The sequence below is a fragment of the Camelus ferus genome, chromosome 2, assembly GCF_009834535.1.
Source record: "Camelus ferus isolate YT-003-E chromosome 2, BCGSAC_Cfer_1.0, whole genome shotgun sequence".
Classification (NCBI taxonomy): domain Eukaryota; kingdom Metazoa; phylum Chordata; class Mammalia; order Artiodactyla; family Camelidae; genus Camelus; species Camelus ferus.
Window position 1 is genome coordinate 84,016,098 of NC_045697.1, and position 19,711 is coordinate 84,035,808.

General features: G+C 40.5%; 1 protein-coding gene and 2 long non-coding RNA genes across 7 annotated transcripts in view; 2 read left to right on the forward strand and 1 right to left on the reverse strand.

Moving 5' to 3' along the window:
* The window catches only part of LOC116658235, a 33,259-nt gene extending 14,904 nt beyond the window's left edge, over positions 1-18,355 (forward strand). Inside the window, exon 3 of the long non-coding RNA XR_004313506.1 lies at positions 185-18,355. This is a non-coding gene — a long non-coding RNA (uncharacterized LOC116658235). The remainder of the gene's footprint in view (positions 1-184) is intronic.
* Positions 1-19,711, reverse strand: part of LOC106729726 — a 280,510-nt gene that overhangs the window by 89,076 nt on the left and 171,723 nt on the right. The window lies entirely within an intron of this gene.
* SYNPO2 (synaptopodin 2) overlaps positions 1-19,711 on the forward strand; it is a 156,559-nt gene that overhangs the window by 63,197 nt on the left and 73,651 nt on the right.

Consider the following 19,711-nt stretch of genomic DNA (forward strand, 5'->3'; position numbering starts at 1 on the left):
ACTTTGAGACATGTCCTATTACTTTAAATCTTCCAATTTTAAGGATAAAATATATGCTTTTCTTCAATTTTGTACACTCAGTTAACTAACTGTTCCATTATTTAGTAGATTTTGTATTTGCTTGGGAGGTATCAGGTCCTAGACAAGCAGGTCTCAGTCTTTCATAATTTTGTTTACCCCTTAGGACTCTGTGGCAGGTAGGAGTGAGAGGGGGCAATGGAGGAGAGAGGGTGAAAAGTACAAGACTGTAAGTACTGAATCCATCTCCAGCGGAGGAGAGGAGGATCCCCAGTCGCCCTGCCCTACGACTTGTCCACAGCTGTGTGAGCCGAGGGAAGCTATAGAACATTCTTCGCACCTCCTCTTGCAGTCTTCAGCCATCTCAGGAAACAGACTGCTTCAGTCATCGCTTCCCTCCTGGAAGCAATGAATTCATTAGAAGAAAAGCAGAACTCAGATTGCTCCCCCTAGCGTTTTTGCAGGTTAAGACCTAGAGTGCCCGGCCAGCCAGTAAGGGAGCCGCACCTGGGGGGAAGTGAAAGGCTCCATGTTCCTGCATTATGAAGTCACACATTCAGTTTTACTTTGATTTAAAATGTGTTTCTCCAAGTTTATCAATTTTTATGTTTTAAGACAGATGACCTTTTAGCCTTACATGATATATTTCTATTCAAAGGGTTTTAGGATCTATTTGTTCATTAGTAAGTAAAGCTGAAATGCCTAAAAAGTTATTGGTAACACTGAAACTATTATTTCTATGAAAAGACAATGAATATATGTTCCCCAGGAGTGAAGATACATTTCCCATTACCATATCAGGGCTTCAGAGGAAATCAGTTTCCTTGAATCATCACTCTCCATCCCTTTCACTTCACTGACCAATCACAGTGGTTTGAATCCTAAATTTAACTTTGGAAGTTTGCAGCAAGTTCCAAAGAATTTGCTAAATAGGTTTCAAATGTTAGTCCTTTGTGCCTTGGGAATGAAGAATTAAAAGAAGAAAGATGGTTGCTTTTATAGTAAAAGCTTGGCACAAAATAAAAGCTTTTTTCCCCTTCTGTTTTTCCATGTGCTCACCTAAAGCAATAAATGTGTGGGTGATTACCCCTGAGTTTTCCCAACAATCTCAAGGCAGTTTAATGGAATGGACAATGTGCTTTTTTTAAGAAGATCGCTATGAACATTCATTTCAATTCAAGGAGTATCTCTTAAACTTACTCTGAGCCAAATCTGGTGCAAAGAAACATGAGAGATAGAAAAGAAACACAAACCCCAGGCTCTCTCTCTAGTTGTCTGTGACCTCTGCACTGCCCAGCTGTTCTTTCCTAGCTCCTCGTCCTCTACCAACTTCTATGTGCTGGAGTCTCCAAGGCACTACCCTTGGAGTGTTGGCCTTGGAGGAAGCCTTTTATCTTCTCTATCTACACTCTCTCCCTAGGTGTAGTGGGTTGAATGGTGGCCCCCAAAGAGGTATGTCAACATCCTAATTTCCAGAAGTTGTATTACCTCATTTTGGAAAAGAGGTCTTTGCAGTTGTAGTTAAGTTAAGGAATCTGAGATGAAGAGATCATCCTGGATTATTCAGGTTGGTCTTATATCCAATGACAAGTGTCCTCATAAGAGAAACACAGGGGAGATTTGACAGAGAGAGGAGGAGGAGGCAATGTGACCAAAGAGGTGGAGCTTGCAGAGTTGTGGCCACAAGGTCACAACACAAGTGAAGGATTACTGGCAGCCCTCAGAAGCTAGAAGTGAGGAATGGACTCTCCCCTGGAGTCTCCAGAGGGAGTGCAACCCCTGAGACACCTTGATTTTGGACTTCTGGCTTCCAGACTGTGAAAGAATGTATTTCTGTTGTATTAAGCCACCAGTTTGTCCTTAGTCTGTTGCAGCATCCACAGGAAATGAATAAGTTAGGTAATGCCATGTAGCTTTCATCTTCAAATCTCATCTCTAGATTTAAATCTCCAATCCTGACCCTCCTCTGGGTGCCACACTCATACATCTAACTGCCTGCCTCACGTTTGTACTTGGATATCTAATGGACATCTCAAACTTAATACGGCCAACAGAATTCTTGGTTTCCAACCCCTGCACTCATAAATCTGTTTGAAGTCTTCCCCATCAAAAAATGACACACCATCTTAGGTTTAGGGCTTAAGTCCAACTACTTCCTGGCTCCAGCAAAGAACCTTAGCATCATGCTTGATACTTTTCTTCCTCTCAACACCCTCCACCTAATTCCTAGATGAATCCTCTTGGCTACCATCTTAGCCCATCATCACTGACCCCAGCTTCTAATTTCCTCCCTGCCTCTACTCTTGTCTTTTCCCACAAAATCCAGCATAAACTTCCTACAGTGTAACTCAGATCTTATCATTCTCTGCCTAAGATGTTCTCTTGGCTTCCCATTGCACTTAGAATAATACCCAAGTTTCATACCTTGGCCTGTAGCAGTCGTTCTCAGCTGGAGGCTATTTTGCCCTCTACAGCCTGAAAGACATTTGGCAATTTCTGGAGATATTCTTTGCTCGACACTACTAGGGAGATCCTATTGGCATCGAGTGGGTAGAGCCCAGGAATGCTGCGACACAACCCTGCACTGCATGGAAAAGGCCCCCACAACAAAGAATTATCTGGCTCCAAAGGCTAATAGTGCCAACGTTGAGGAACCCTGGCCTGGAGAGTCCACATAAACTGGTATCTGCCTTCTATTGCTTCATTTCCTTCTGCTCTTCCTCAGATATGCTGAGCTTGTCCACATCTCAAAGCCTCTGAATACGCTCTCCCTTTGGGTTGCAACATGCTTTTCCTAGATCTTTGCATCTCTGTGTCTTCATTCTTCAGGTGTCAGTTCAAAAACTACCTCCTCAGAGAGGCATCCCCCGTCAAAAGCGGTCTCCACCATCCTGTGCCCAGTTGCTCCATCCCATGAACCTGTTTTTACCTTCTACATTGCTCGTATTGGTACTTTAACTCATCTTATTCCTTATGAGCTTATTGTTGGCTTCCTCCCCCTGAAGTTGCAGTCTCCTTGAAGGTCTTTCATGTTCACAGCTGTCTGCCTGCACCTAGAGCAGTACCTGGCACAGAGTCACTGCTTGATAAACAGCCGTCAACTCATTGACATACAAATGTAAAGCAATAGAAGATAATGAAGTAACCCATCCATCAGTTGTTTGGTCCCAAAAGTGATGCAGTGACTCACCAGGAAGGCAGACTTATGTCTAAGCCCTCATCAATTTCTAGTATACAGCTCGTTGGATGTTACCTTAAGTCTTAACTCTACTGACAGAATGAGAAGCTGGGCCCTAGTTTGTAGAAAAGATGTAATTTCACTTTTGAATCTACTGTTTGAAGACAGAGCAGACTTTCACATAGTGTTTGACTGGTAACCAGTTGTAGATTTTGAAGCATCCAACATAGAAGCAATGGATGAGTCTCCGAGAGCAGAGGAGCCCACTGAGGGATTGCTTTCAGAGAGAAAAGCCGAAGATTTGCCCTGAGAGAACCTACTGTGAGGAATAGAGGAGAAAGAAGTGTTATTAAAGTAAATAGAGAAATAAATTGATTAGAAAAGTAATAGGAAAACAAGAAAAATCAAAGTCTCTGAAGCCCCAGCCATGGGATGACAGAAGATATTCAGTTTATAAAGGAAGCACTGATAATGCATTTTTGGAATTTTATGCTTTTGTGTTGGGGGTACATGTTCCTTCCATTAATCAGCAGATAGCTAAAAATTTTCTGGCAATGCAAAAATAAATTTAGCTAAGAAGTACCTACAAATAGGGAATGTAATGAAAATATTCAGTTCTTCCTTTTAAAAAAATTTTCATTCTGCTATGAAATTTCCATAATCATAAAGGGTTTCATGATAATCCTCAGGCCCCTAATTTTTCTACTATCTATTTTACTTATTAGGAAAAACTGATTAAAGTGTTGGAAATAGAAGTCATTTTGTTCTCTTTCATCATGTGTTGAGTGGTTGAGAAATCAGCTAGGGAGACTGGCAAAATTAACTGGCAAAAGCTTCCATTTGCCCCAAACTGATGCACTCCTGTTTCCATGTTTGGAAATGATTTCTTGAGCTTATCCACATTTTGTTGGCAGGTCGTATCTTTGGAGAATGACAGGCACTTTTCTCCCTACCACCCGTTAGCCATGATCCTGGCCTTGAGGAATGCAAACTGCCTGTAATGTTCAGAATCTGAGGGCAAATAAACTGAGGACCAAGTGAAACTGAGGGTGCAGCCATTAGGTGAGAACAAACTCCACTGCAGGCACACATTGCTGAACTTGCCTCGTGGTGGTGTATTTTGTCCCATCATGTGAAAAAAGAAATGAAACAGAGGACATTTTTAAAAGTAGGGTACAAGATGAGAGTTAAACATATCTGAGAATGAATTCAATGATTACATTGGATTCTAAGAAAGAAGCACTTCTATACTATCTTCAGTGATAGTGTATATTCTCGCCCCCAAAGTCAGATACTTTTTACAAGGCATCCTGGGCAAATATCTATCCTGTTAGATCATTGCAGTGAGTATGCAGACAGTAGTTTCTGTCCTATTTAAGTATATTTTCATCTAGGAAAAAAACTAAATTTTAAACCTATCTACAATTTCAAAGATGGGTTAATCCAGTTTAAGGCCATAGTCACACAAGCTGACAGACAAATCATTTTGCCTGACTTACTGATCTGTGTTATCAGTAACTGCTATTTCAATACTTAATATATCTGCAATAATAAGGAAAACTTACGACATTTGGATTTTCATGTCTTTAGACCTAGTCCCAATACTTATTTTTAAGTTTTGCATCTTTAAGTTTTTTAAAACATCAGATTTTACTTATTCTTTCTATCAGTAGATCAAATACACAGGAAAATGAGGATCAATCGACTTTTAAAAATTAGTATTATTAAATGTTGCTATGATGTATTCCGTTGTCTGTATGTAAAACCTTTATTGCAAAGATATATCCCTAATCATTTTACCTAACAACTTGCATTAAGCTTTTTTTTTTCCTTTGCATTAAGCTGGAAAATCTGTTACTCATCTTTAAGTACTGCCTCCAGGCAAACTCATTGTAGCATAAAGGCCAGAGTAGTTCTGGATACATTCTGTCCTGGAAATGTAACTACTTCTACTCAACTACTGGTCAGGTGATGCCTCTCGCTGAGATGGGAGTGCAGCCCATCAGGATGTACATGGCCTTTGCATAAGAGGAGGACTACCCATGAAGACCATCTACTGGGCTTTTGGCTCTATTAAACCTAATTCTAGAATATGGAGCAGGTGCCAAGAAAAGTTTAAGAGGGTAAGAGTTATTTAAATCAGAGACAAGGAAAAAACATTACCTGAGGAAACCTTCAGGTTTTATATATTAGGATTCCATTCTTATTCTCTCCCTCCATCCTTCCTCCCAACCCCCCCCCATCTCTATTTCTGCCTCTCTTCCTTCGTTCCTCTCTCCCATTGGATTTTTTCATTAATCTTTAGTGGTTCTTAATGAAGAAAATCTGTGATATAGCCATTCATATATTCATTCAACAAACAGTAACTACTATCTGTTAGACACTGTTCTGGAGATACAGATGCTCTTACAAATAAGAAAACCCCTGCCTTCAGGGAATTCATAGTCTAAAGGAGTTATAGACAAGAAAATCACCCTTTATGGTAGAATGCATACTGTGTTCAGGTGTTAGCTGGGACTTCCTGGCCCCTTGAGATTTATTTAATGAAGATCAGAAGGACAAAATTCCCATTTCATGTCCTTTTGAAGGCCAAAGCATGCCTCCAAGATTGCTATTGCATTTGCAGTCTGCTGTGCTCTGATTTCCTGCTTTCTGATGTACTCTGTATCTTTTAGCTGTTCCTTTATCTCTGTCCTGACATAACCCAAACTTGGGATGCAGCTCCTCTTCTATTCTCCCTGCCACCCCCATCTGCCTCTTCTCTTCCCACGCAAAGAGATCGTGAAAATAAAGCTGATAATATGTTTCAAAACTTAAACTGTGAGTTTTGAGGTCATGTGAAAACAAAGCAATAAACTTCAAATGGCATAGGGCATAGGTCCCCCATCACCAGAACTTTCTATCTGTCTGCCTCACCCCACGGAGCACCCGGACTTGTGCCAGTCTTCTCTTGTGCCTCCCTCCCTCCTGATTCTCCTCCTCAAGGCCATCCCTCCTGCCGTGGGCTCTCCCACCCCCACACTCCAGCCCTGGGATGTTCTTGCAGTCTCTTGTGCAGAGTAATTATGTTCTTTTCATGAAACCCCAATTCAAATCCAGGCCATTTTGTTCATGCCTAAACCCATCCTGGTGCTCAGGCAAGGAGCCTCTCGCAGTCTAGAACCCACTCTCTGTTCTCCTTACAGAAGGCGGGCAATTGTGCTCATGTACTATTTCCCCCTCCTTTACATGTGTGGATTCACTTAGATATCCCCTCAGCAATATTTGCTGGATGTCTGCTATGTATCAGGTACCATTTTAGGTGCTGGGAATAAAGCTGTGTACAAGACAGGCACAGGTCCTGTCCTGGTGGATTTACATTCTGGAGAGTATGTACAAGATGCTCTGAAGAAATACAGAGAGGATGGGATTGCAGATCAGGGAAAGCTAGGTCTGAAAGGACAAGCAGGGTTAATCGGGGTGGATCAGAGGATGGCAGTTCAGACAGAGGGACTCAGTGACAGTGGCTGTAAAGTTCTCCACTCTCCATTCGGGTTGCTGGAATGAAAAGGGAAACAGAAAGTGTGGTTTATTTCCATCATTTCTTCCTCCAGCTCCCATACCTCAATACTCAAGCAGTACCTTTCGGGCAGAATTGAGGTATGAGCTCTCTTAGGAGGAAGACAGTGCGGAGTCTCTCCCCTTTGCAGTTTCTGGGTGGAGCCAACAGATAGGAGAGGTTTATTTGAATTGGTTTCTCTTCCCCCAAATCTGGGCCCCTGGAGCACAGCTCCCTCTTCACTTAGGCAGATCCCAAGGAGGGAACTAGTCTGCAGTCTCTCCTGGAGAAGGGAAGCTAGGGTATGGCTGGAGGGTTTGTTTATGATTTGCAAAGGACTGTGGGATATGGGATTGGAGACCAGGGCTGCTGCTAGGTCACGTGAAGCATTTATGCAAAACAAATATATATATATATTGCCACTTCTTCTGGGATGATGCAACTCAAATCTAGGATACAGGGCTTGGAAAGTGAGAGATCCCCCAAACAATTCCTTGGGCAGGGTGCAACCCCAACAAATGGTGAAACAGTCTGTCCCAGGTTGCATAGAGTCTATAAATTCAAAAGGTTGAATAAATTGATGAGGTTCTTACAGGACCTGAATCCACAGATGTACTTGAAGAGTAGGTTCCTCACAAGGCCCAGAATGATTAACTAATGAAGTGGGAGTATTTAAGGAAAGTGAACCTCACAATGGGTACATCTTTTCCCTCCTCATCTAATTAACAGTAACAGTGATTAGTCTTTACTGAGTACACCTGGCAGGTTCCAGACACTGCACTAAGTCACAGAGATTACGTCAATGAATTCTTAGAACAACCCTGTAACCTAGGTGGATATTATTACTACCATTTAATGTTTCATGAAACAGAAGCTCAGGTGGTTGAACTAGTAAGTGGTTTTTAACTTAGAGCCCACTTCAACTCCCACTCTTTGCTGGCTATATCCTTTTCTTTCCCTCCCTCACCTTTCCCTCTCTTTTCCCTCACTGTCTCTGCCTCTGAAAGCAGGGGGAAAAAAAAAAAAAACTTTCAGAGGAGCCATGTTAGTAAAATATTCACTGAGCTTCCTGATAACTCTACAATTGACCTTTAGCTCTGACATTCCCAGACACTGGGCTTTCCAAACAAATAGCTTCCCTTTGTTGTTTGGGGTTTGCCTCAGAGCCAGTATTCTGAAAATCCTGGCTTCAGGTTTCCAAACCTAATCCTTGCTGGGTGGTAATCCATTTCAGCACACAAACAAGAAAACAAAGCTCCACTTGGTCCTTGGCCTGAGGCTCTGTGGCTTTTCTGGCTTACCTAACTAAAGGCGCAATGAGGAACCTACTTTCCGTGGTCTTTTCTAGAGGACCATTTGCCATCTGAGGAAAATGAATATAGAACAGTACCTGCTAGTTTCTATGCAAAGAGTTTCCATGTTTCCCCCCATGTTTTTGGCATAGTTCTGTATAATTCCCTTAGTTAAACTAGCCATCTCCTCAAGAAATCATAAGCTATACAGCAATTTAAGTAAAGTTTATAACACCAGAGCCTCTATGGCAGTATTCCCTTTGACTTGGTTTTGAAAAACCTTATACCTTAAAAAAATGTGGAGTCTACTTAAAACATGGACCTATCCATGCACTTTTAACCTTTGTTAGAGAATGTGGTGTAATGAAGATACACAGCTAATCCATAAAATATCTAATTTTGGTGAAAAATATGTAACATCCAAATAAGATAACCTAATGTTCTTGGTTATTGGTTTCCAAAGACTGTTGAACATTTCCTTGTTTGGCCTTGGAGGAATTTGCTCTGGGATTTCAGCCTGGCCCTTGACTTGCTGAAAGACTACAGATTTACATCAAAGCAAGTAGGCTGGGAACAAAGCAACTAGTGAAAATGAAAGTAAGAAGTCTTGAGCCCCAGGCTTAGTTTGTGTTCTTTAGGGAGGGAAGATAGTGCTGCTGGGGTCAGGAGAAAGTCACTGGCGGCCCTTGTGCTTGCTAATGCCAAGCAGACCTCCTGATCCAGATAGATCAACGAAGTCCAAAGGCGAAATGTTTCGATGTAACTGTTACAGCAGGGTCCTGGCTTCACTGAGATGCTGCTTATATAAATGCTTTGCCATTTAACCATTTCCCCTCATGCTGACATTCCCAATTCAGTAGGGAAAGTGAGTGAGAAAATTTCCAGCTTGAAGCCCAAGCTTTGGAAGATCACAACTAAGAAAGCATAGACAGCCAATTCTGATCTCGCTTAGTAACATGATACCGTGCTGGAACATGCCAGGAAGGAAAGGGGACCAGGTTTGTGTGGGTTTGCTGAGGTTGAAAGAGCAGTGTCTTCTACTTAGTCCTGGGGCTGAGGTTAGGGAGTGGCACTACTTTTGAAGATCATGAAGTATATATTGATTTGCCAGAGGTAGACACATTTTAAAAACTTCAAATGTGTGATATTACAGAGTTTGTTTTCTCCTCACCTCTTGAAAGGAAACTTGCAGAGACAAGATCGGAGCAATTTTGAACACTACTGCTTTTTCCAAGTTACGATTCCTAGACCTGTGTGGCAAAATTAAAAACAGTAGAATGAGAGGAATGAGGAGACCACTGTTCTGATTATAGCTTAGCTTCTATCCAGTTGAGAGAATCCAGCAACTTTTCCAGGTCCGTTAAAAAGAGGGGCATGGATCTCTAGTTGACCTCAAGGGCTCTTGCACCTCTTAAATTCAATGCTAATATAAACATAGCACTCTGTCTCTGATAGGTTGCCACAATTTTAATATCTCCTACAACATACAGGTAAATTGTAGACCAAGGTCACAATGTAGTAGTATCCTCTAAAACATTTTTCTTTTATATTAAGTTGAACTACAAGTCTCTGAATTGCTATATAGATACCTCATTGTACTTTGTAAACATTCTATATGGCTCCAAAAATGCATCTGAGACACAAAAATGTATTGTCTTTCTAAACCACTTACATATGTAGTGTTTAAAATGGAAAACACAGTTGTATGGAAATACAACGTTTTTCTCCAGATTGTAATAAAAGGTTTATGCGATGGATGAACAGCGCTTTCACTGCCCTCTGCTGCTCTAAGGAGAACATTGGATTTGGAAAGCCTAGTCTTACATCTGATTGGGGAAGGCCAACTTTTCATTTATGGTCATTATTATTAATGCTTGCTGGCACCGTCCAAATGTAACACTATCTGACTTAGAAAGTCCCAACAGTGAAGTAGCCAATGGCCTGAAACCAAATAAGCACTATGTTCTTGTGAGTCAGGATTTTCTAAAGACTCCTGGGGTTTTATTAGTTCTGAGTGTTCTTCCTACAAGATCACTAATATGTAGAAATAGCTGTTTATTTAGAAGTTGATTATAGGGTGTTTTTTAAAAAATCAGTTATTTCTCAAAACATGAACGGTTAATAGAAATAGCAATAAAACTGATCTTAGATGAAAACCTTGCTTCTTTAAAAAGGAGAGTGAAGCTTAATAGAATTGCCTTGTGGGAATGTTCTACTGTTTACATTTAAATATTGGGTGCTTAGCATGAGAAAAAGATTAAATGCTTTTATAGTTTCAATTTTGTCTTCATCTACTTTTAATTAACAATTATATGTCATTTCTGTCCATTCTCTAAGGGTTCTGTTTAATAATGACAGCAAAAGCTAATAACTGACATTCATAAGGCTTCCTGGAGATGTACTTGTAATTTGTATTCATTAATCACCAAGCAGAAGATTTTACCTGAAATCTATTTTACTCCTGAATTATAAATTATCAACAGATTTCGTTTATTTAACAATTATTTAACTGGCTAGGAGTCAGTAAAACTATTTGGCAAGTTAGTTTGCTTGGTTATTAAGAGTGTGTTTTGAAAACACAAGGAATACTCAAGGGGCTTTGCCTGAAGTCCTCAGATGCCACATGAGGAAAACACAGGAAATTATTGCTCAATGTTAAAATTAAATGCTTTTGATAAAGATTTCCATTTTGTGGTGGTTAAGGCAGGCATTTAGTTACATTTTCTTGAACATTTTTTCAGGGTTAAGTTAATGAGGTCATAGTGTAAGATGTGCCTTTCCGTTATATGAGCTCTGAATGGAAACACCAAACTTCTTGAGAATCTTAGCCAAGTCCAGTCTGTCTCCATTGCCACCTCCACCCTCCAATTTGGGAGCAGAGTATCCTTCTATCTGGGCAACTTTTTTCAGTCTCCTCCATCCTACAGTCAACATGGTTCTTCACCTAGTGGCATCACAGGAACATGGCAGGAAGTTTAACATCTAACCACAGTCTATCCGTACTTACCACAAATTGGGTTGGCGCTAGCCAGTCTAAACTAAGGAATATTTTAATAAAAGATTCCATAATATTAATTGTTTTCATACAGTGAACATACTGTGAAATTCTGGGGGCAATAATGAATTATCTTCATCTCCCCCTTTTAATCTCTGAATGAATTAGACTAAAGTTAGACTGAGGTTAAAAAAAAAATCAGCTTTATTATTGGTAAAGTTGGCTTAGAGAACGTGGTTTGACTTATGAGCACATCAGTATTTCCATAGGTTCCCTTCATCTTGGAAGCATTTGCAAGTGCAAAAACAAACAAAACAAAACAAAACAAAACAAACAAAACAAACAAAAAAAAAAACAACAAACCCTGTTCTACCTAGGAGAGTTCTGGTACACAGTAGATGCTTTATAATTCCTTGCCAATAAATGAACAAATGAAGCAAAGTCCAAAAAGTTACTTCTGCTTTCCTCAGAGGAACTTCAATATAAATTCCAGAGTACATGGAATACTTTCATTTGTCTTGACCCCCAATGACCCTTTGCCTCTTTGGACTGCCAAGCTGCTAGCATGGCACTCTCAGGGGTGGCAGAAAGCTGAAGTGGCCTTCAGACTGAGCACTTCTAGTGCCAGTGAGATGTCCTGTCAGCACCTTTTCCTCTCTCCTCCGCTCCCTTCATCTTAAAATACATGTTATTCTCTGATGTGAAAATGGATACATTTAATTTCTGAGATTTTCTCAGTGCCTTAGGCCAGCTGTTTTGGCTCAAGTATGATTAGTTTAAACACCAGCTGCTGTTTAGTAACTTACTCTAATCAATCAACAGATATTTATTATGTGCCTGTTAAGCAGAAAGCAAAGAAAAATGTGAAATAAACTCCTGACTGAAGAACAGGGAGCGAGTCCCTGCTGATGGTTGTGTTTTGCCAGTGTTTTCAAGGCAGCAGAGGACTGAAATGCATATCTCAAATGTTCAAGGCTTAGAGTAGCACTCACACAATCCATTTTCCTTTTAGGTTTTTATCTTGAAATTGTTAATTTTACTCCACAGTAAAGGTGGACGGGACAATGTCACTTGGACCTGAAATTAGAATGGTTCTTCCTTTTAGGGAACTAACATTTATTAAGTTAGGCTAAAGTAGCACTTCCTTTAGGGAATTAACATAATATTAGATTAAAGTTAATTGGCCTCTGGTGGTAGGCCTCCTGACTCACCCATTCACAGGTCCAGAAAGCTGGCAGGAAGAACAGAAGCGAGCTGACTGTACCTGGGTCAAGTTTGCTTATTACTTCCTGGACCATGAAGCACAAGTGAGCTCACCGCCCATGAGCACAGCCCGTCCAAGACGGTAAGAGAAAGGATTGGCCATCACTAACTTTCCAATTCAATGACCACAGCCTTTGGAAAAATCATGGCTCAATGGCTTTCAGGCTCTTCACCAATCAAATTAGCTACTCTTCCCAGTGGAGAAGTGACAGGAGACATCCGGAAGTGTTACATTGTCCCACCTGTGAGGCAAATGGACGTTTCCTCTTTTGAGAAAGAACGAAGAAGAGAATAAAGGTCTCCTCAACACCAAATTATTCTACAAGGGCAGACCTCACAGGGCAGTCGCTATGACCGTCATAGTGCTCTGCTGATTGTCCCGAACACCACTGCAGGTTGACGTGTAGAACTCTATTTAATCACTACATAAATTCTGATGTAAGAATTATTTTAACTTCTCACTGAGACCCTCATCAGAACATAAAAGAAGGAAAGAAAGAAGAATGAATATTTACCATAAATACAGAAAGAGATCTGAGCCTGCAAGCAAAATCTGATCCTCTTTTGTTTCCCATTTGGGAAAATAAAACTATATATATATATTTTTTTTTCTTTCCCCCTCCCTTTCCCAAAATGCAGGAGCTAATTTGTCTGAAGTAACTCATAAGGTAGCCTAGCAAATCTGTCTCATGTTTGATTCTGATTTCTTTCCATCACTTATAGCATTCCTCTCCTAGGATTGTTGTCAGGTTTAAAGAAATATAGTTGAAAATGTTTTGCCCAGTGCCTAACATTTTAAGTCACACATCTCTGGGTTTGAATCCTGGCTGTCTCATGTACTAGCTCTGTGACCTTGGACAAGCCACTACTATCTCTCTGAGGCTAAGTTTATTTTTCATCACACGGTGGGTGCTTATTAATTTTAGTCCCTTTCCTTCAAATGTTAGAAATGAATTAAATATCATGGAATCAGAAGTATATACTTCATAAGCTGGCTGTCCCCTCCATCTTCCATTTTGTCTCTCCATCCACACCATTTTTTTGCAGGCAACAAATGTAGTAGAAAATATTTGAACCATTGAGTGAAACAGTCATAATTTTTAATTTCTGTTCTACCATTCATTAGCTATGTGATCATGGGTAAATCATCTAAAAGGTCTCATCTTATTACTGTGCTAAAAATTTTATCACAACGAGGAGAGGCCAAAATTCAGACTCGTATCTGAAAGAAGAGAATTATAGTACATCAACTATCATATTTTTTCCTGCATTTTAGAAAGTAGTTTATATATTATAGGAGGTCTTTATATCTTCAACGATTCATTCACTTGTAAGGTATACCTGTGCACTACATTTGTGTGCATGCAGACATACACACACACACACGCAAACGCAACCACGCTCACAAAGAGGTCCGCTTCCTTCCAGGGTGCTTCCAATTTCTTTGGGAAAGCCACAGCACAGTGCCAATGATAACTGGAAATCTCTGTTACTATGATGAGTGAGGATGGCCAACACCAAAAAATTTCCCTTCATCAAATGTAAACATGTGTCCTGCCAAGTACTTTCCACTTACTTTTTAAGCTTCATGTTTTTCATTGGAAATTTAATCCATGTGTGCTGAGTTATTTATTGAACTCAGAATACTATTGGGCAAATGCCAGTTCGTATCCAAAAAATTCCCTCCTCACAAAAGAACCCACCATAAATAGCCACATTTTTCTTCCTTCCTTTTATTTTTTTAACCAAAATTTTGAATTTTAATTAGGATCAGAACTAAAAGAAGCCTAGTTTGGTCCTGAAGTTACATACAAGTTATACTGACTACACCCATCACTAGTCTCTGAACATACACTGAAATAAGCAATCTGCCATCACTCAGACATATTAAAAAAATAAATTGTATATTGACGTGTTTTCAGATTCCTCTTCACAGAAAGGGAAGTCAGGTATTAACTGTTCCCACTCTACGGCTGAGGACACTGACTTAGAAGCAGTCAACAACTTGCTTATCTTGGTCACCTGACCTACATTGTGGAGAGGAAAATTGAACACAGCTGAGTTAAACTCAGATTATTATTACATTTGATCTAAGAAAAGGGGCATTCTGCAACACCTCCTGGGGGAGAATACATTTTAGTGCCCAAAGGGTATCTTGGCAGCAGCCAGGGCAGCTTTCCTCAGTGGGATGAGGTGGGAGGTGCTCGCACAGGTGCTGTATCATCAGTCTCATGCACTAGAGAGTCCACGCTGAGGCAGAGAGGTGGGCTTTTTTTTTTTTTTTTAAAGCCAAGTTGTACTACAGGTTCTGTTATTTATGAATAGTCCAGTCCATCTGTAATTCCCCTGCCCGTCATGGCCCTGGCTCAGCGAGGACCAGCCCCAGAAGATTGTGTGACCCTCTTGCCAGATTAGGTCTGAATTCCCATAGAGTCCCCTCATCAATATTTATGACTCTACTCCCTCGTGTGTTCCAAATCGATGTTTCGTCCCTGTCCTCTCATTCGCCTTCTACTCTGACTTCAGCAATTCAGCTGATTTCAACACGTCTCTCTGCTTGAATACGTGCTAACAACGTATTCAAATATAATCAAGTGTTATTGCCGAAACACGTTAGAAAGAGAGCTGGGGTTTTAGGCTCCTTTCCCCAATATTTTGATTCCCCTTCCTAGATTTTGTTGCTTCTACCAATGATTCCACCATAATTACGAATTTGCCGTCATTCTTGATTTCTGCTTCTCTATAAATCCAGTCTCTCACTGAGTCTATAGTTTTGTTTCCCATGTGTCTCTTATCTCCTAACTATGGGTTGTTACAGATAAATTCCATTCTAGGCTCTCATCACTTCATATTTGTACAACTTTAGTGGTTTCCTAGTTTCCCTGCCTTCAGTCTTCTCCTGCCCAGTCCATCCTGCTCCAGTAATAATTTCTCATCACTACTGGGTTATATCCAAGTGTCTCATACTGGATTTAAAACTGCTTTTAATGTGGTTCCACCTCACTAATCCACTGTGCTTTCAACGACCTGTCTCACACACCCTCCCACCCTTGTTAGGTCAAGCTCTGCACCTCCGAAAAACACTATGCTTTTTCCCACCACTGTTCTGTTGTACTTACACTATGGGTCACACATAGCCCAGTTACAGGACTAAAGGAGCTGGACAAAAACCTGCACATGGAATGATAAATAATTTGGGAGCTAGATTCCCAAATCTATCCAGTACTAGTACGAGAAGGAAGACAAGTGTAACAAGTGGAATAGAGTCTGGGACAAACATGGGAACAGAAAATTGGGGATAGTCTGAGCAAGCAGTTCCTCTCAGGAAAAGCCAGACTTCAAGAGTGGGGAATGGACTAGTGTACGGATGACAGGCAGAGATGAAGGATCCAAGATAGCCATTCTGAGGAACGTAGGGATACAGACAGCACCTGGGATGTCTACTAACAGGTGGTAGTAGAATCCAAGCATTCGGGCGAAATCCCAAAACAGGATTTCCATCCTGGGAAGAGGAGGCGGTATGACAAGGGCAAGAAAAGACTCCCATCTCAGAAGAGCTGGGTTTTCATGCAGTTTATTGAGGGCAGCATAAGTCACAAAGAGTAAAACAAGTAGGAAGACAGTTACAAGATTGGTTCTCTAGAACAAAGCAGAATCTTGTGAAAACTGGGTCACCCAAGCAAAACTGGCCAGCATCAAGTGACCTAGTCCTATGCCCTGCAAAATACAAGGCTAAGAATATGTGTTTCAGAGCCTCAGAAGGAATCTGCTATAGTAAAAGACTTTGGACTTGAATTTCATTCTTCTGCCACTAGCTATATGATTGTGCGCAAGTCCCTTAACTTTTTGAGCCTTGATTTCTTATACGTAAAAACGGGGGAAATTATAAATATTTTACAGATTTCATATGATGATTAAATAAAGTGCATGCTTTGGCGCCTCTCATTTAATGATAGGCTCGCTGCCCCTCTATCAGAGCTTCTGAAATCCCTCCTGCCCAAGAAAAGGACTGACCCTAGTGGCTGAGATCCAGCCATTCCACAGATGGCAGGGAAGAACCCAGAGGCGCAGAGGCAAGAAATCAGGGAAGGCTGGATGCTGGGATGCCTCCCTTCCCCCACCTCTCCTCCTATCTCTGTCAATCCTGAACATGACTCATTCCCAACACACCCCACGTTTTCTGTGAAGCCAACTCTGTTCCAAGGATGTCTCCGTTCTTTTAGCTCCTTTTGAACAGGCATCTTGCTAATTAGTACTTGATCGCTTATAGTACTACAATCCCAGTTTAGACTTCTTTCAAGTATCCATAAGGTTCGTGGCATTGCCATTTGTAATTTTGCAAAGTTGTAACTTTCACTTAGGAGTTCTGTAAAGCTGGTTTGAGGTAGTGGGTCACTGGCCAAGAGAGTGAACCCAGAAAATCAGCCCCCACTGTAGTCCGACATACCTTTGATGACATCAAGTCATTGCTGCATGAATATTTTATGGGGAAATTATATGCTATTGTGGAATCTGAGGATTGGGAATTTTCTAAATTCTCTGGACTCATCCTTGATTAATTTCAGTGGCCTACAAGATGACAGTTTATTGATTTTTAGTTGCCTCTTGTGCTTTAGCCAGCTTTGCTCAACTAAATTTCCAGCCTATGAATGAGCTGTCTCTTCTTTCTCTTGGTTCCCCCCAAATTTAGCCCAAAGTTGCTTTCATAGTGAGTATTCAACCTGCAGTTGTTGGAAATGATTCAATGACTACATCTTGTTGCCATTTTAATTTTTGTAATTCTAGATAGTCATTCTCTTCAGTTGTCCAGTTACAGCTGACATAAAATATTTTCCCTAGCACAATAAAAAAGAGAAGTAAAATATAAAAGAATTGAGTTTAATACTCATTTTTTTTTTTTTTACAAGAAAAGCACTACAAACCATTTGCAGGGAAATTTTGGCTACACAACATCCTTGTCACCAGTTGGCTTATGAATAATCAGGGTAATTCACAATATGTTGTTCTGTTTATGGACTATATATCTGTATTCCAATGTGTTTTCCACTTGCTCTAATGACTTGCTGAAATGAAAAAATACTCAGCCTTTTTTACAAAGTAATGAGTGTCAATATCCAACCACATCTCCCTGCTTCCAGATTATTAATTTTTTGCTTTCATTTTTAAATTTTTTTTTTCACTTTGGAAAATGATACAAGGACTTTATGGCTAATTATGGGTACAAATACTAATTACTAATTACTCATGACATTACTCACACACATTTAGCCCATCTCTTGAAAAGTGACTATCACCTTTTATGTGTAGGACTCTAACCTCTTCCATTTTGTATAACTTATTGTTTTACCCTGTGCAGTGACCTTGAGCTGAATTCCATTTTTCAGTAACACCCCCCCAACACACACACTCGTTCACACACCATTGCCAATGCCATCACTCTAGCGCAAACCTTTATCATTTACACCTGGCTGACTTGGTAGTCTTCCAGAGGCAACTTTGGACTTGTCACTTTCCCTTTTAAATGCTTCCATGCTTGCGGCTGTACACCCCTTCCCCTCCCCTCAGCACAAATACAAATGTCTGCACAATATAATTCCAGCCTTCCTCTCCAGAACTGTGTTCTTCTCCCCTCCATCCTTCGCCCGCTCCACCCCCTGCAGCACACACCCTCTGCCTGCTGAGCTGTCCCCTGAGCGCTGGCTGTGCTTTCCCACGCCAGAGCTTTGGCCGTGCCATTTCCGGGCTACCATGTTCTCTCTCCCCATCTCTACCTGCAGAATTTAAGTGTACACTTCAAAGCCCAGACTAAGATCAGTTTGCTCTGTAAGCCCTTTCCTGGACAAATTATCTAAAATCTCACCCTTAAGTCTTAAGCACACATTACCATGCTATGTATCTAGTAGTCACTGTTTACTGCCTTATTTTTTGTAGTTGTTTACACACATCACTTTTTACCAGATTGTATGCACTTTGTGGGCAGGGACTGTGCCTGGTCCATCTTTGTATTCCCACATTGTTTACTTCAATGCCTTTCTTATAAATATGTGCTCAATAAATATTTCTTCACTGGATGCATATTCTCTCATTATCTGTACTATATTTTCAGCACAGTAATGGGGTATCAATAGAGGCATCTATTGAGATGCATACAAATTGGATCTCAGAAATTCATGTAAGTATGAACTACAGTTTGAGCAATTACTTTCATAAATTACAGGGTCTTGATAAATGATAAATGATGGCGATATGAGAGCACCAAGAGGAAAAGAATTTTTTTCTGCACTCACTCAGCATACTGGAACAAGTGGATATTTCATGATTCTGAGTCCCTTGGCCTGGTAAAATCAAGAGAGGAGACTGAAGCCCAACTATCACTCGTCCACACTTACATGATCTCAAGTTAAACACTACAGAGCGGAAAAAACTCTTGGTCATTGAGAAATAAAGTTGTCCATGTTTTATACTGTATTCTGTTTTTAAGCTAACTTAAAGGGAAAACTTCCTGGATGAAAACCATCATATTACCTTTATTAATGACAGCTCCTGCTAGTAACAACACATGTCACGTATAGTATTGTAAAACCTTTCCCTCTGTTTTCTGGAAATCTTGATTTTTCAGTTCTTTTCAGTGTATTTTTCCTTTTGGGGCCCATTCAGACCTTATATCTTCCTAAGGAAAAAGTTGTTATTATATCACATATATAATATATATGAAGTAGAGATACAGATATAGATATCTTCTTCCTAAAAAAGTTGTTACTCTGCCTATGCTCCCTCGTGTTTTTTCCAGACCAGTTGTTAACTGTGATCATCCATTTTTGGCTGGATGGTTTTCCTGATAGAGTATAACCATACTTACGCACATACCACCTAGAACTGGTGTTTGCTTGGTAAGTTCTACCTAGTTCCTTCCCTGGCCTATGCCCCCCGGGAGCTGTGGGATCATAGTGATCAACAGTCCATCCTTCGTCACCCCAATTCCACCACACACATGTCATCATCCCAGAATCAGATTGGACTCATTTTATGGGAAAGTGTTTGGACTTAGAGCCATATATTATTTTACTTAAGATTAAAAACAAGAAAAAGAACTTCACCAAGAAGTGTCACCATCACCATTCAGCCTGTCCTGATCATAGTATAACATAGCTGGAAAATAAAGACGTATATACCAGCTGATCTAGTGGTTTTCAAATGTCGATTTATAAAATGGATCAAAGTGAGCTTGCTTTGCTTAAAGAGGGAGGGAGGAAAGGACTCTGTCCTGGCGATAGCCAGTGAGGCACACCCTCCCCACGTATCAGTCTGTAAACTACTAATCTGAGCTAAAGTTCACAGTTTGCAGATGAGGAAACTGAGCCAAGATAGGTTAAGTGACACCCTTATGGTCATGTAACCAGTGTCTGGCAGAACTAGTTCTAGATCCA